General features: G+C 41.4%; 1 protein-coding gene across 2 annotated transcripts in view; it reads left to right on the top strand.

Moving 5' to 3' along the window:
- Plcb1 (phospholipase C beta 1) overlaps nt 1–18,480 on the top strand; it is a 690,315-nt gene that overhangs the window by 406,477 nt on the left and 265,358 nt on the right. The gene's annotated exons all lie outside the window — the stretch shown is intronic.

Here is an 18,480-nt window from a genome sequence, read left to right on the forward strand (position 1 = left end):
AAGAGAAGTATGGGAGAGTAGGGGAAACAGAAGGATCGAGAGGGTCCTAGAAACCTATAAGAAGAACATCATGACAGACGGTTCTGGGCCCAGGGGTTCTGCTTAAACTACTGTACCAATCAAGGACAATAATTGCAGTAAACATCAAACCCCTTCTCAGATCTAGCCAATGGACAAGGCATTCTCCACAGTTGAGTAGAGAGCAGGGACTGACTTGGACGTGAACTCTGGTGCGCCATATTTGACCACTTCCCCTTGGTGGGGAGGCCTGGTGGCACTCAGAGAAAGAATAAGCAGGCTACCAAGATGAGACTTGATAGCCTATGACCATATAGTGGGGGAGGGGGTCCCACTTGGTCATAGACCTAGGCGAGGGGAATAGAGTGAAAGCAGGAGGGAGGGAGGAATGGGAGGATACAAGGGATGGGATAATAATTGAGATGTAATCTGAATAAATTAATAATTAAAAAAAAAAGTCCTGACACCTGTAGAAATCAAGTCAGGACTCTGATGATCCAGTTTTCCCAAGATGGCTGACCAGACTAGTAAATGAACATATCCACCTCTGTTTCTAATTCACAGTGTAAGATAGAGTGATGGGTGAGATGATTTATCTTACCTCTTCAATTTTTCAAATGAATAATTTCACTTGGTCTCCAACAAAAATTGTTTGTAAAACATTATGCAACCAAGTCTGTCCTAGATTACCAGGTATTTGAGATGTCTGTCTGCTGTTGAGGTGAATAATTACAACTCTTGGTTATTGTAAAAGAGAATTACTGAAGCTATAAGTCAGTATATGCTTGCTGGTTGAGCATGGCAAACAAGGGATTATGAGGATGTTTAAATAAATGCCCATATATTTAGAACAATTTAGGTAAGAAGTAAAAACAAAAGATAATCAAAATTATTTTGAGGAAGTTTAGAATGTCTTGCATAATCTGATGGTCCCTCGGGAGTAGTTATAATTTTTTTTTTACTTAGTTGATTTATTCAGATTACATCTCAGTTGTTATCCCCTCACTTTTATCCTCCCATTCCTCCCTCCCTCTTTCATCCTATTCCCCTCTCCTAGGTCTGTGACAGAAGGGGACCTCCTCCCCCACCATATGGTCACAGCTTATCAAGTCTCATCCTGGTAGCCTGCTTATCCTTTCTCTGAGTGCCAGGCCTCCCCACCAGCTTTTATAATATCTGAATGTGATAACAGATCACAAACTCTTAGCATAGAGTCTGAGCCCTTAGGTGCTACTTAGTAAACAAAAATAGCAGACATTGTTATCATATTATTTGAGTGACCAGAAAGTTGTATATAGTGAACTATTTTTCAATCACTACCCCAAAACACTCCAAAGTGTTCACTACATAGTATGGATCTCTGCCTGTGAAGAGTGTGCCTGCTAAACTGAAGGCGAACAAGCAAATGTTGCTCCAGGGACCAGTCTCAAGTGGTTTCTATGTTATGCATGTTTGTAAAAGCACTCAGAAGACAATGCTTCATTAATGCTTCTGGGGAGAGCACAGCCCTGCAGTGTGGCTCTCTACTTAGGACAGAGTTGAATTTTAACTGTACTTTTAAAAGTTTGGTTCCTCTACCTAAACTTCTAAATCGGTCTAATGGCAAAATAGTGAGTGTGGTACTTAAAGCTCACTGAATCTCTGTTTTCCCGTATTGTAGGAGATCGGCCTTTTTCTTGTTAATTTATTGGTCCTTTACTTGGCATTAGGCTAAACTGATGTGGGACTGAGTAAATGACAGATCCCAGCAGTTTCTGTGTCTTGACTTTGGGAGGCTGGTGATGGGTTAGGTTGCATTGTTAACAGTTATGATGACTGCAGATAAAAGTAAGCGCAGTGATCAGATGACTTTAAAATTGGGCTAACAACTTGAAGGTCATAGTTTGGATTCTGAGTGTCCCCACATAAAGGTCCATGTATTGAAGGTTTAATTTCTAGACTTCTGCTGTTGTATGAGTTGGGAAATGGTAGAAAATTTAAGAAGTAAATCTTAATGGAAGGTCATTAGCTCACTAGTATCTCTTGCCTTGTCCCCTGTCCCTCTTCATCTTCCTCTCCCTCTCCCTCTCTCTTTGTTCCCCATGAAGTCAACAGTGTAGTTTACCATAGACTGCCACCATTATGTATGGGACCGTCACCAGTCCCAAAGCAATGTGGCAAAATAACCACAGGCAGAAAACATGAAAACATGAGCCAAATCTTAACAAACTGGATTTTACAGGTGGGCCAAATATAATGACACAGATTCTTAAAGCAGAAGACTGAGCAGGTGGCAGAGGGATATAAGAAAGAGGAGGACTAGGTTCAGTGTTTCTAACTTTCAAGAAGGGAGACATGATGTGAGCAGTGCTGGCTGTCTCTAGAAGCTGGACCAGGAAAGGGCACAGACTCTCCCTAAGGACTCCAAAAAGCATCCAAGCCAGACCTCTGACCTATAAAGCTGGAAAATATTAAGTATGTGTTGTTTGAAGCCACTAAGTATAGTAATTTGTTACACAGCAATAGAAATAGTAAAAAATAATAATGATAATAAAATGTAAAAAGTCTGTATCAATTTTATCTTCTACTGAGCTAAATTTAATTTTATAAATAAATACAAAAGGAGTCCCAAAATAACTCAACTAATAATTGCTTTCATATTTTCTACTTAAAAGATGAGTTGTAAATAAAACGGAATTAATTCCAGAGATACTACTTCAGAATTCACCACAGTCAGGGTATTCTTGCTACTTTGTGAAGATAAAAATAGAATTCTTGGCAACTGTCTCAACTCAGTTTCTACTGGGTCTTCCTTAGATATCCTACTTGGGGCTTCCTTTTCTGTACTTTTATTACTGTACTGGAATCATCCATTTATGTGATAATGCAATGAACAGAGCATTTATGTCCCCTCAAATTTTATCTGTTGTATCTCCAAACCCCAAAGTAATGGCATTTGGGAAATGATTCTCATGAGAGCACTCATGAATGAGATTACTTTATGAAAGACACCACAGCGCCCTCCTTCACACTTTGTCCCATGCAAGGACAGACTCGGACTCTACCTAGATCTTGGAATCTCCAGCTTCCGTAGCATAGAGAAAGATATTGCTTATAAACAACTAGTTCCTGAATGAACTAAGACATGGACCGTTTCCTATAAGATGCCGAGCTCCTTTGTCAAGTTAAAAGGCAAATTAAGGCACATGGACTGTGAGAACAAAAACTTTATTTTAGTCAAAATGGAGAGAACACACAAACTCTAGTCACTCAAAACGAGCATGCAATGTCTGAGTCATTCGAAGCATTATAGGTTTTTTAAATTATAATAATAAAAACAAGGTGGTTACCGCAAAGAAGTTGTCACAATCTTATCAATTGACAAGAGTAGTGCAAAATAGCTATTGGTCATCAGTCCCTTATACAGCACAGGAAAGAACTATGTTTAAACAAAGTTCTTTGTTACATTCCTGAATTAGAATATTAGCATAGTATGTTGCTGTAAATGAAATTATGTCTCATGCCTCACATATTCCCAGAGCTAAACAATGTTGTCATTGTTATGGCATTTAAAGTCCTTTATTATACCTGACTCATCAGTATGGCTCTGGGAATATCAGTGTTGCACTGATGGGTCCTCATGGGTTCAGAATTGAAGGTCCTGTGTGACTAGTAAGGCTCATCCCTAAGTGGTCACTTTTGCACTCCGCTAGGGATGAGAAGGCTGGAATTGTGGTGCTAGTGCCACACTGGATTCAGTACCTACCATACCTCAGCAGTACGTAAGGTTCACCGAGGGCTGAGAATTCCTAAAGTACAGAACTCTTTAGTTTTGAAACACAAAGATACAAAATCGACAACTGACTAAATTTCAGCCCCAAGAGAAAAACAATAATCAGCCAGAGTGAAACCTGAAAACCCGATCTTAGGAGTGCTCAGCTCCTGATGATAAACAACTGATTGCTTCATCCTGGTCTAGGAGCTCAAGATACTTTTGGCAAACATTGGACGGAGGGTCTGGAGCAGAAAGTGGGCATCCCTTCAGTTGGAATTGAGGTAAAATTGGGTCCAGCTTGAATTTCTACCCCCCACCCCTAGGACTACAGTGCAGGAGGGGAATTCACTTCTGGTGACACCAAGGCTCATTTCATTTAATGGTAGTTCACTTAATTTCAGAGTCAGGTTAGTACCACATAAATGGTCCAAACATACGAGCAGCTAAGCAAACAAACAGACATAATGTGCCCCCCCCCCCACACACGTAGTCACAAACAAAGGTCTCCCAGCTATCTCCAGGGCTCTCTCTTCACTGGCTTCTAAGAGTTTTCCTCATATGCTATCAATCCTTTGATTACTTCTTTGCTTCAACTCATCTTAGTAGCTAGGCAGCTCCAAACTTGTACTTCTAAATGTACAACTCAAGTAAAGCAAGAAATAAAATTTATCACTAAGACACAGGCCAAACAAAAGTCATAGGTAACAGACCAGTCTGGAAAGGGGGCCTGATAGGGCTTTTGTCAATCAAAGCCCAGAAAGGGGCCCCTGATGGCGCATGTCATTCAAAATACAGTAAAGGTCTTTCCCTGGAAAGAGAAAATGCTCATGTTTATATCCATAGTCCGGCTCTCAGCTCGGGAAAGAGAAGCTCTTATTGCAGAGGGTGTGGTTAATGCAGAGTCAAGTCTCGTTAAAATGCTGAGAACAAGGACTGTTGACTGCTTAGCCCTAAGGACATCAGTATTACCATCAGCAGCCGCAACACCACCCTGCCCTGCCTAAGGTTCAGGAAACACCCCAGAAGAAGAGACCAAATAAATGTCAGAACAGAAAGATGGGGAGGAGTGCTGTGAAACCATGCCAGACACAACAAGTTACTGCTGTCACGAACACCCCAGCAGTAAACATATGCACTAGACTGGGCCCTTCACCATTCCATCATGGATGAAGGAGGTTCCAACAAGGCTTACTGAGGCACTGTTGACTGCTAATGGGTGCTGGAGGAGGGGACGTCATTTTCTTCAGTGCTGTAAGCCACTAGGGGACTGGTTGGGAAGGAAATGATAATAGAGAATCTTGGCAGGTGAATATAATCACACTATATCTTATATATGTATGAAACTGTCAAAACTTAAGTGAATATATCATTGAGAGACGGTTAAACTACCGGAGATCGGCGCTACTTGAAAGATGTGGACCACCAGGGGGCGCCCTTGAGGATGACATCCTGTCCTGGCCACTTCCTGTTATCACTCTGTTTACCTTCTGTCTGCCATGGTGTGTGGTGGAATAAAACCCTGAGCTAAATAACCTTTCCTTTCTTAAATTCTTCCTGTTAGGTATTTGATCATCATGACGATGAAACTAGCAAGAAGCACTTAACAGACTGAAATTTAGAGTCCGAGTCAAGTTCCCGTCACTGGGAACTGAAGGGAACCACTCGCATAAGTTCCAATTAAGTAAGGTGCACAGATGTCTGTTATGGCAGCAAGCACAAAGGGAACCCGCAATAATGGGTGTAGAGCTAAAATTTGAGTGAGCAAATTTTATGCTAAGTATCAAATATTTAAGACAAATACATAGGGGGTTGAGGAGATAGCTCAGTGGACCAAATGCTTGCTATATAAGCACACAGACCTGAGTTCAATGCCTGGAACCCAAGTCCAGGAAAAAGAAGGGATGGGGGATGAAGTCGGAAGGAAGAAAAAGAAAGAAGAAAGAAAAAAATCCCTTTTTGTTTATTTATATTTGTTTTATAAAAGATATTAAAATGGTCAACTAAAATGCCATAAAGCCTTACTTTGGATATCAGTTTGACTGACTGGTTAATTCCTTTTAATGCACTTGGTCTGCTTCTTTGGTAATTGGATGATAGGCCTTACGAAACAACCCTGTAAGAGAAAGGGCAAAGAGACTTTTCTGTAAGGGCTTGACCTGACGGAGCTGTTAGGGAAGGCTTGTTCACTGCTTTCTCAAGGTTTCATTTTAATTTATTACAACTTTTGGTTGTAGTAAGAGAGTCCCGTGGGAAGGGCTGCAGTCAGCACATCCTCCTAGAAGGCTAAATCTGGGCTCTTGTTGGTTTTAGTGTCCTAAAATATTTTACCCTTCGAAAGAAGGAAGTGAATTTTAAAGAAACCCCTACAGTGCAGAGCCATGTGGTCAGTATTCACCTGTAGTCATAGCTGAGGCTGAGACTGATAGCTGAGACTGAGGCTGGAGATTCCCTTAGTCCTACTTTAAGACAATTCCAGGCAACACAGAAGACCCATAGAGAGGGAAAAGGGGGTGGACCATGGATTAATATGTATTATAAATGGGATAAATCAAAAAAAGTGAGAGACTGTAAGACAATGGTTCTCAACCTGTGGGTCCTGACCCATTGGTGGGAATAGAATGACCTTTTCACAGAGGTTGTCTAAGGCCTTCAGAATACAGATATTCACATTATGAGTCACAATAGTAGCAAAATTACAGTTATGAAGTAGCAAAGTAATTTTATGGTTGGGGGTCACCACAGCATGAGAAACTGTATTAAAGGGTCGCATCATTAGGAAAGTTGAGAACCATTGATCTCAGGGATCCTATTGGAAAAACGTTGAGTCAATACTTGTGAAGAGTCAGGGAATATCAGAAACTCTCATCATTTAGATGGTTTCTGTGTTGCAGGGAAGTGAATAATCTGTTATTTGTGCTATTAGGGGCTAGACACGCATCTTGAGATACACTTGACAAGCCTTGTAACACTGATCCCAGCTCCTAGCCTGAAAAGGATAACTGAAAGTGATGGCGTTTAGCCAGTATGGACCAGAGCCAAGGACTCTTGTATTAACAGACCTTTTAATTTCTTCTTAGGTGTTCCCTCCTGGGAATCCTAAGAGCAGCCTGTGGAAGTTAAGTGGGTCGAGGAAACCCCAGCATTCTATGAAAGTTGCCTTCAGGATTTACTTGAGAAACACATATCTATACATGGAAGGGTGGGCCCATTTATGAACACCCTGGTTATGTTTATAATTTATGAGGAAAATGGAGTAGATACATTTGTTGGGAGGTAGGCCTAACTTAAGAGTCATGAATCAAGTGATGGACAGAAATATCTCTGGGCATACTAGCTTCTATCATGAAGTTTGAATGTGTACTTACAAAAGAAACTAACCACTGCACCCCAACCCCCCAAAGGTGCCTGCCTTGATCTGCAGTAGTGATAAGAGAAGGCAGGCAGGAAAAAGCAGTTTTGGAAGACTTAGTCCTCAAATCAACTCTGCTGATTTCCTTCATTTCTTCTTTGCAGAGAGGTGCCTTTTTTCTGAGATCCATTTAGAAGGTTTTAAATCTCACTCAAAAATTAATCTTACATTCTGTTTTGTTTTAAATTGGGTTTCCCCAACCCAGGGTGGAAGTATACCAATTTTGGAATTTCAAAAAAAAAAATAATAATAATTTTAGTCACTGGCGTTTAATAGTGTCCTTAAACAAAGCCATGTTCCTAGGCGCCAGCCAGGTTAGACACCATAAGTGTTATCCATAGCCAGCTGGAGTGTGAGGAAGGTTTTCTGTCCAGGAGGGCAAGAGTCAAGCCCCAGGAGTAATTTGTCACAATTTAGATTCCTCTGCTAAGTGATCAGGTGTGGGCTGTGTGGGGAATCAAGCATCCATTTGTGTGGTGACTCCGCTGTACCTTGCTCTTGAGTCCATTTATCTCATTTATGTATCTCAGAAACCTGATTACCTTACCGGAAATCAGCTGACCCAGATGTCTTGATGGGATCCTGGCTGAGCTGAAGTTCCCTAAAACAATCTTCTAGTGGGAGTCCCCATGAGACTGCTACAGGTTAGGGAGCAGCTTCTGAGCACTTCCACTAATGCTCTCATTAGTGAGAGCGTCTTTTATACTCAAGAGGTCAGAGCAAGAGGATTGGTCCCACTGAGAGAGAAATCACTGTGACAAAGCAAACACAAACAGAAGAAGTCATGACTTACACAGCACTTAAAGTACGTTTCTTACAAATTGAAGCGAAGTTGTGGCAGTGAAGGAAGTGTGTCCTACTTCTAGAATCTTTACCAGAAAGCGTGCCTTCATCCTCCCACAAAAGAAGGCAGGAAGCAGTGTCCATCCATACCATGCAGATGTCAATATGTTCCTCATTTGCACAAAGAAGAGTTGCAAACTGCTCAGAATAAAGCCCAGCCTTGACCAAAGACACTGGCGACTGGAAGCCTACACTGGACAGCCTTAGGCTGATCTTGTGAGGTCAGAAAACACTATAACAACATATCCTGGTCACGATCTTTCAGGAGAGACCTCTGAGGGCAGCAGGAAGTTGAAGAGACCTACCACGGTCCCCAGGAATGACAACCTAAAATCCAAGTTAAGGCACGTTGACCTGGAGAATGGAAAGTTGACTAAAGCAGAAATGAGGATTGGCCACCAGGGAAGGAAGCATGGATTTTAGCTGTTCAGAATCTGTACTTCCAAGATGATAAAGAGTGAGGCTTTTATAAGTTAAAAGGGGAAAGAGGAAAACTAAGAGCAGGAAGGTTGTAGACATCTATGCATGTGGTTGCTTTGATTGACAAAGGCAGCTGAGGACCTCGCTTGGTCATTGGCCCCCTGTGCAGTAACTTCTGAGCATGAATTGCACTGACCAGGAAAAGACTGTGTTTGTGATTTTATTGTGTTTTACTTTGTTGCTAGAGATCAAATGCACATCCTTGTGCATTCTGGGTGATATTCTACTCCTAAGTGACACCAGATTCCTTGGGAAACATTTTTTTTTTAACATGTTGTTTTGTTTTGTATCTTTCGGGCATCAGGAAATCTGCATCTGCCATGCTAGGTCAGGATGACCCAGTGCTTGTAGTCTTATGCCTCATAGATTATCTAGTCATGAAAAAAATAATAACCTAAGTTTTTAAAAATGTATTTACAGCCATGTGTGGTGGCACAAGCCTTCAATACCAGAACTTGAGAGGCAGAGGCAGGCAGATCTCTGTGAGTTCAAGGCAAGCCTGGTCTACACAGTGAGTCTAGGACAGCCAGGGCTGTTACACAGAGTAACCCTGTCTCACAAAACAACCAAAAACCAAAACATATTTACTACATTGTGTATGTGTGATGCTCATATGTGTGTGCAGGTACACACATGCCTCAGCACATGTGTGGAAATCGGAGGACAGCTTTTGGGAATCAGTTCTTATCCTCCTCTATGGATTTCCAGGATTGAATTCAGGATATCAGGTTCATGTGGTGAGTGCTTTGCCTCACTGTCTTGATGACAGTTAGGCTTGAGAGTAAAAAACGGTTGGATGTTCATCCAGTCCTGCCCAGCTGCCTGTGTGATCAGGAAAGGCAGAATTCTGGCCATCACAAATTTTGACACCTCTCACAAGACACTGAATGTGGGTCTTCTGAGAGATGCTGGTATGGAGGCGCTTTTGCTGGGGTCCAGAGGATAAATACATGCATACTTTCCATGTTCCTGCATGCAGAGTGGTCAGATGGATTATAGACACCAAGAAGGTCAAGAGGCTGCCAATCTAATAGCTCCTATGAGATGCAAGTGTACACTCAGGCTGGCCTAAGGATGCCCCTGGTTGGTGCCTAAAGAAAATTAAATGTCCTTCCTCATGAATGCAGAGGCTAGAAGTGCAAAGTCAAGATGTGGACAGTTCTCCAAGCCTCTCCTCTTGCTGAGGGTACCCTCCCTCCCTGAGTTCAAGTGGCCTTTTCTCTGTGCACACTCCTTCCCATTCTCTTTTTTTCCTTCTAATAATGGCTCTGCTCTTATTGGACCAGGGATGGATCTTTATGACCTCATTTAACTTGTATTGTTTTCAAATATGGTCATATTAGGAGTTAGAGCTTCAACAAGTGAATTAGAGATGGGGGCAGTGCACAATATCAGCAAAGTAAGTAATATCGCAAGGGCTTTGGTTTCACGCACAATAAATGTTTGGCATGGGTTAGTTGAAGATAGGGTTTCACTCTGTACCCCCAGGCAGGCCTAGAACTCTCTGCATAGGCCAAGCTGGCTTAGATCTCATGAAATGTCTACCTCAAACTCCTGAGTGTAAGATTATAGGTGTGTGCTGCCACACACATCTCCTTACAAAGTTTTTACCCTGGAACATTTAGACCACCTGAGCCACTTATAAAACTCCTGATTCCTAGCCCCAGGCCAACTAACTAATCAGAATCCTGAGGGTAGGAGCAGGCAGCCAATTTCTAAGAGTTTCCTGAAGATTCCAGGGTGCAGCCAAGGCATTTTTGTCAGATGAGGTAGAAGGGTTCCTTAGCCCTCTTAGCCACTTTTACTCCCATTTTTCGTCCCTTACGTGCCAAGTGTTTTCCGTGTATTCACTTTTCCTTAGAGGTTTATGACCCTAGCTGAGAAGTAAAGTTTCCTTAGTTTTAATATGACCCAGTGATCCTATCACTTGGTTCCTACCTAAAATGTGGTAAATTTGATTGAGGTTTACATTTGGGGCTTCTTTAGGGGAGGGTGTGAAAGACTAAATGCATGGAATTATTTTGCGTTGGGGAATTTTGAGAGGATTCATATTGTTTCCTGACAGTCTTTTGGAGAAAGTTCTTTTACTCTGAGGAAACTGAGGCACAGTGCCTTCAGAGCCAGGCCAGAAATTCAAAACCAGTCCAGGTCACGTCAGAGCATCAGTGGACTAGCTCCACTTGGTGTTCACCAGCCCTGACTGAAAACACAGCATCAGTGAGCACCTGATTCGCATTGAGAAAATGCTGGTGGTGGCCCTGGAATCATTCTGGCTTGAACTCAGGGATCTGCCTTTTGGCCTTGGTGTTCCCAAACTGGTCCACCACACTCCAGACCATGGCTACATCATGGATTCCCAGACAGCCCTTACACACAAGCCCTCTGGGGGTGGGGTTCTCCATGGTCCCCAGCCTAGGGTGAGATACCTTAGAGTCCTTCTGAGCTTGGTGGATGTGGCACTGCGTGTCTGGCTCAGTTCCAGCTTTCTAAGAGCAGAGTTCTGAGGGCACTGTGGATTGCCCAGTCCTTGGAGAGCCCTTCGCAGATGTGAATTGCAAGAACCCTTCAGTGTCTCTTTTAGGAAACAAGACAATGGCACTGGGTAGACAGCATATCAGTACGGGCTCAGTGGCTTAACTACATTGTATAAATAGCACAGCAGATAAATCACTGCCTTTAGAAAGAAACCATTTTGCTAAGTGCATCTTGCCTCCATCAGACATTAAGCACGTATCTGATTCATTCTTAGATGACAGATACTCTCCCAAATTAGGTGCTTAAAAGGGCATTCCGTAAAGGAACACATTATTGTATTAACCTTTGAATTGTTTTAAAGGTTGCTCTTACATTTTATAATGCATGTAACAGCACACAGGAACTTTTTAAAAGAGGCATCTGTGAATTTTTATTCAGGAATAAAAATGCGTCTGTGGATTTTTCCTTCAAGGCTAATATAACCCTATCAGATGCAACCAAAAGACAAGGCTTTTTAAAAGGCAATTAAAATTACTATGCCAAATGCAAGGAGAAAAAGACTTGATGAGACCAAAATTAATCTAAAAGCAAAGCAAATGAACACAAGAAAAGCGAGGCAACTCTTCTCTGTATCTTTATTGTTGTGATCTCCAATATGAGAAGGTGCACCACAGATACAAAAGTACGAGTGATGGATCTCAATGAAGGAGCACCTGCCTAGCATGCACTAGACCCTGGGGTCATTCTCCAGTAAGATGAGCAAGGTTAGAAGCTCACACTTACTGCCCATGTTCTGTGTTCTCAAAGGTAGTGAATACTGTTCAAACCCACAAGCCTGAGGTGAGTGAGTGCATCCGAACCCTTACATAAATGCAGGAATAGAAAGAACAGAGCCATGACATCATGCACATGGCTGTGGTGTAACCAAAGGGGACTCGCCGAGGTGGCTCAGCCACTAACCAGAATGCTTCCAAACAATGGTTCTCAGTACCCAAGCCAAGTAGAGGGATTCATCCTTGTGGAGAAGACTTTAGACTCTGGTGGAAATTAAAACTCCTCCAAAGCTGCTGCTCTCGAGACAAAGCTTGTTCTGGAAGTCTGATGAATGACAGCTTGCTTCTGTAGGTCTGTCTGTCCCAATGCTCTCCAACTCTCCATCAGGCATGTCCATAACCATCAACACGTCATGCTGTAGGCCTGTGTAACTTTCAGAGATCAGGATACCTAAGGTTCATCAAATGTCACTTCACACACTGTACATGGGGCATCACCTTGTCTACCTTGCATAAGAACTGATTTTTGAGGTAAGTTTGAAAAGCTGATCCTAGGAAACAGAGCATAATTATCTAATAACCGTAAAAATGTAGACATAAATGAGAGCGTTTGACACCAAGTTATTTCTGTCAAAATGAAACAAAAGAAAGGTTGGCTCTTGGCATTGCCAGAATAGAGGCTCCAGTGATAGTCTTTAGACTGCCTTAATTTAAAGCAGGTGTACAGAACGCAAAGTGGTATTTAAAGAGATGTCGAGATATTAATTAAAATGGGCTTGCTGAAATGCCATGAAGACTGTCACTTCTGAAAATTGAATTAATCCCTGAATGTCAGCGTAGAATTATCATGAATTGATGTAGATACCCCTGTCCAGATATATTTCAACCACAAACTGTATAATACATGATGATTAACCAGAGGTTATGGATTCGAGCTGAAACCCAATCAGTTCCTCAGAAAGCTAACAGGGGCATGTTCTCAGGTCAAAGCATATTAAGAAAAATTCCCATCGCTTAAAGGGCAAGCAAAGCTGGTGGAGAGTATTGAAGTTTTGCTTTTAATTGCTCTCCTCTGTCCGTGCTAATGTAGACAACTTGTGCACTTAACTTCCTAGCTTAATTTCTGGAGCTCTTGACATTGGGGTGTGGTTCAAGGCTGCTGCCTTAGCTAAGAAGGTTCCAGACCTTCCTGAGCAGTGGAATTTCTCAAGTGGAGATGATCTCCCTGGACCTGGTGCTAAGGAAACGCCTCTTCTTGGTTTTCTCCACTTATCTTTCTTTCTACTTTGAAGGAGTGCCAAATATATACATCAGTGTTAAAATGTTGTTGTTTCTGTAACAGCAGCATTTGCACTCTATTAAAAGCTCCCAAAAGGACAGAAAATGAGAGGCCTGCAGTCTGTGAGACACAAGGCATACACTTGGTTACAGACAAGCAAACTATCCCAGTGTGTGGCCCATCCTTGCATCTGTCATCTTAGTAAAACTCCAGAGTTTCTCTTCCATTTTCTTCTTTTTTATCCCATTGACTTCAATTCACCAAAAGCAGATCCAGGTGTCATAAACACATCTCAGGAACCGAATGCCTTCCTTTTGTATGCATCCCTCAAAATCCATGGCTAAGCCCAGGCTTTAAGGTTTTTCAAGATGGCTCTGTTCCAAACTCAGGTTAACATTTGCACTTTCCCCAAAGGGAGACTGAAATTCAAACAGCTTTGTAGGTAATCTCCATCTGGTGAGGTTTAACACAGACCAGCTGACTCCTCAGGCACTGCTCTTGCCACACAGATGGTGGAGCCCAAGACAATGAGCGAGTGTCAACCCAGCTGTGTCTACATTTAAACTTCACTGATTCCCAGTGTGATCTCTGGATGTGCTGGTTGCAGCAGCCTCTGGAACAAAAGCTCCCCGGTCTTACCAGTCTTAGTCAGGTTTTGGTCACTGAAATGTTGCGGAATGGTGACAATGTGAACAAAAAGCAAAACAAAACAAATAAACAAACAAAAGACAGACTGTCATCTTTTGTTTTATTTTGGTTTGGTTTTTGTTTTCAAGACATGGTTTCTCTGTGTAGCCTTGACTGTCCTGGACTCACTTTTGTAAACCAGGCTGGCCTTGGACTCACAGTGATCCACTTGCCTCTGCCTCCCAAGTGCTGGGATTAAACACGTGTGCCACCACCCACCCCGGCTTAGACTGTCATCTCAAAAGGAAGAATTATTATTACTTTTGGCCCACAGTTTCCAAGGTTTTTGGTCAAAAGTCATGCCTATACATAAATGTGACTACAAAGTCACATAGACTACCTATGACACAATCAGGAATTACATAAGTGTTACATTTTTAGTGTTTGAGCTATTTATATTTGACAGCCTTGAAGAAAACATCTTTCTTATCTTGGTGCATCTAAAATTCTGAGCGTGAATCAATCTCCATCACATGTTGTCATTGTCAACTTAAAACATCTATCTAGACCTAAAAACATCTTAACCCCTAAATAACTAAGCTTCATTGTAAAACTAAGCTACCTGGTCTTCAACTCCATCAGAGACTTGAGAAGGAATAAACTTGATTACCTGAGTATGCTGGGAGTTCAGGTTAGCTTTCCAAATGAGATGACAGAGACAGTTTTCTACCCGAATAATTACCTAAAACTCTCTGTTATGTTGGAGCATCTTCTTCAGCCTTCTGGCCCAATATATCTGGAGACACATTTGTGAGGCAGGAACTATTGAGGACTTGCTTACCCTGTCTTGGCAGAGTTTGGCCATTGACTCTGGCTGCATCCAAGCTTGCCCTTCTTTAGGCAGAATTCTGTCTGTGATAGAAATGAGGACATTTTTCCCAGTGGCTTGTTTGCCACATTTGGAGCCAACTACATAAGGAGGTTCTTTGATGCTCATTATCCTCTTTGAGGTAGGCTGGGTGTTGCCAGGAGTTAACCTGTCTCATGGTCAGTGAATCTTTAAAATAATCAAAAACAATTTGAATGCCATATTCTGCATGTCTCTGAGGTTTTTGAAGACCTTATCTATTCTGCCTTATCTTTCTATAGAATCATATCTATCTGCCACACCTAAGATTATATTCTTGTGGCAGCTTCCACTGTTGCTACCTCTTCCTTTCCCCCAATTCACCACTGTCATTAGTCCAAGAAAATCCCGTAATTTCCAGATCCTGTGACTCATAAACATATCTGAAGCAACTCTGTCAGGGTGCACAGATTCCTGAGGATCACCATTTATCTAAACACCAGCAACTTAGCCTTTGAAAAGTGTGTAATGTAATGGTTTTTGTATATTCAGTATTTTGGTGCACATTTATACAACTATCACTAATTGAAGACTATTTTTATTGCTCTAAAATGAAATTCAATATGCAAGAGCATCTACCTTCCTTTCTTCCTAGCAACTATTTAACTTCCAGTCTCTATAAAATTTGCAATTCTAAGCTAGTAATGATGGTACACTTGGGAGGGAGAGGCAGGGGGATCAGGAATGTCAGGCTATTCTTGGCTACATGGTAAGGTTGAGGTCAGTGTATATGAGACATATTTAAAAGAAAGAAAAACATTAGACTTTTCGAGAATGTCATATCAGTGGGATCATACCACATATGGTATTTCATGTTTGGCTTCCATTACAGAGCGTGATGTTTTCAAGCCTTCTCCATGGTAGCCCTTTTTTGAATCTCATTGCTTTGATTGCCAAATAATATTCCATCTCATATGTATACAGCATTTTTAAAAATATATTTTATCTGTCGGTGGATAGACACTTGGATTGCCTCAACTTCTATTTATTTACTTTGGAGAAAAGATCTTTCACTACATACTGGCTGTGTCGTCCATGTTGTTCTCCACCGGGATGAAGAGTATAAGCCATCCTGTATGGGCGCTCAGCCTTTGACTGTAATACAGAACTCTGCTGCGGCATTTTATGGACAAGAAGTTGTTAGCACATAACACATATCTATTTCTTGTGGTCGTATGCCTAGGAATGAAATTTCTAGCTCATGTGGGTGACAGGTTTTACCATCTCAAGGGATTTCACACTTTACATTTTCTCCAGCAGTATCTTTGACAGGTCTCTTCTTAGAGAAAATGGACAGGTGCTTTTTCTCATTTTGTTGGTTTTGGGTTTTGTTTGTTTGTTTGTTTCTTAGGGTTTTTCCCTATAGAGTCGTTGCTCTGCAATACATTTATTTATTACTTATTTATTGATTGTTGTTTTTACTTTTTGTTTTCAAACCCGGAGATTCTCACACACTACATTAATGTTTTATTACTAGACTATCATTCCTAGCCTACTGTTTTTACAATTAAGGAAATCTAATTTGCTATTTCGTTGTTTTTACTTTAACTCATAGATTGTTTAAAAAATGGTTTCCTGATTCAAAGCTTCAAAGATTTGTATTTATACATATGCCAAAAGTCATAATAGTTTTAGTTTTTACAATTAGGTCCATTACACATTGTGAGTTAAGTTGTATATACAGTATGACATAGAAATCCAACTTTATTATGAAGGTAAGTTTATCTTAAATAAATGCATTTTAATTTAAATTTTTCCAATTTAAAAATAAAAGCCTGAAAGCAAAGGTAAGCTAAACATCTCAGAAATGGGCCAAGCTTTCTTTCTAAGCTTTCTCAGAATTCATTACAGCATCCCACACCACTGAAGCAGCTGGTTTCTTGAATTTTACTTTTATTTATTCATATTATTATTTATGAAAGGCAAAAACGAAACAAGACTAGGAGAGATATTGGCACCTATATACATTTATGCACCAAACTCAATCTGAATGTAAGTTTCTATTTTAATGAAGAAGCCCTTGTGTTCTGAAGCTACCAAAGCATGCACCTGAGAAACAAAAATAGTGGAATTGGGTATCTTTTTTTTTTTAACTCTTACTTATCAAATACAAGAAATAAATACTATGACTTTGATAAGATCAGGCATAGGTATTATTGGAAATTTCTCCACAGTTGAGTGGAGAGTGGGGTATGACTTTCACACGTACTCTGGTGCCTCATATTTGACCATGTCCCCTGGATGGGGAGACCTGGTGGCACTCAGAGGAAGGATAGGAGGCTACCAAGAAGAGACTTGATACCCTATAAGCATATACAGGGGGAGGAGGTCCCCCTCAGGCACAGTCATAGGGGAGGGGAGTAAGGGGAAAATGGAAGGGAGGGAAGAATGGGAGGATACAAGGGATAGGATAACCATTGAGATATAACAAGAATAAATTAATAAAAAAACTGAAAAAAAAACGTTTTGTATTTAAAATAAATTAGTATCTTAATAAAACCAGCACTTAGACAGTTTCCCACTACTGCATTAGCCTTACGTCACTGGGAAATGCCTGAGGTACACACCTTACACAGCCTAAGAAGACACAGGATTACTATTACTCATGGATGCAAAGTTGACATGAATTCTCTGAGGCATGGGGGCTGTGTACAGAAGAGCGGGGCTGATGTTTATCTGACATGTCTCAGGAAGACTAGAGAGAGAGTGACTGAGTGTCAAATTCCCTTCAAAGGCACTTCCCTAGTGTCCTAACTTTCTGCTCCCAGGCTCGAGCTCCTAAAGATGTCACTGCTCCAAACACTACAGTCTGAGAGCCACACTTTTGAGAGAGGACCGCTAGGGTGGATTTTAGATCCCTGCTACAACTATAGCCAGTACATTTAAATTTGTGAAGTTGGATAGTCAGAGTAGGTGATTATTTTTAAACATTAGACCCCTCTATTTTACCTTTAATTTTAAAAAGGGATGGGGGGAGGTTGTGTGAAGCCAGGCACGCTAGTGCATGTTTGTAATTCCGGCATTGGAGAAATGGAGACACAAGGATCCAGGAGGTTAGTACCAGCCTTGGCTACATTCAGAGTTAGACATCAGTAGGTTTTTGTTGTTGTTTTTGTTTGTTTTTTTAGACTGGATTTCTCTGTGTAGCCTTGACTGTTCTGCACTCACTTTGTAGACCAGGCTGGCCTTAAACTCTCAGAGATCTGCCTGCCTCTGCCTCCCACTGAGATTAAAGGCATTTCTTAATTCTTAAAACATGAGCCCCACCCATTTTTTTTTTTTCTTTTTCCTTTTTCAATTCATTAGAAACAAATTCTTTAGGAGATCTAGTCATTGTGATTGGAAAAGAGGAGTTTTGGGCCAAATACAGTTTACGGAGTTTTATCGCCTGAGTGGACAGACGCGTTGGTGACTGTGAGCAGTGGTATCATCAGCTTTATTTCTTCACCCTCTCATCAGCACAATTATGCAGCTGCTGTGTGTTCCGAAGCACTTACGCAGTTAGAGCGCTGCCTTTGTTCCCGTTACCAGATCCTTAGAAGCTGCAGGCGGGGAAGACACGGTTTGCTGGGTGACCACAGACAAGTACAAATGGCGCAGGTGAAAGGAGGGTGCCTGTGGTATTTGCAGAGCTAGTCAACATTCCTTGTGAGTTGGTTTTTACACTGAAGGGTACTTCAGTGAACATTCAAATTTTTCTTGAAAGTCTGTGATATTAAACACAAAAGCAGGCCAGCACAATGGCTCATCAACTGAAGTCACTTGCTGGCACAAGTCTAGCACCTTGACTTTGAGCCACGGAATCAGGTACAAGTGGATAGAGAGAGCCTGTTCCATAGAAATGTCCTCTGACCTCCACCTGCACACTGTAGCATCTATGTCCACACGTAGAATATATATGCACACACAAACATG

Source organism: Acomys russatus, chromosome 4, assembly GCF_903995435.1.
Source record: "Acomys russatus chromosome 4, mAcoRus1.1, whole genome shotgun sequence".
Classification (NCBI taxonomy): domain Eukaryota; kingdom Metazoa; phylum Chordata; class Mammalia; order Rodentia; family Muridae; genus Acomys; species Acomys russatus.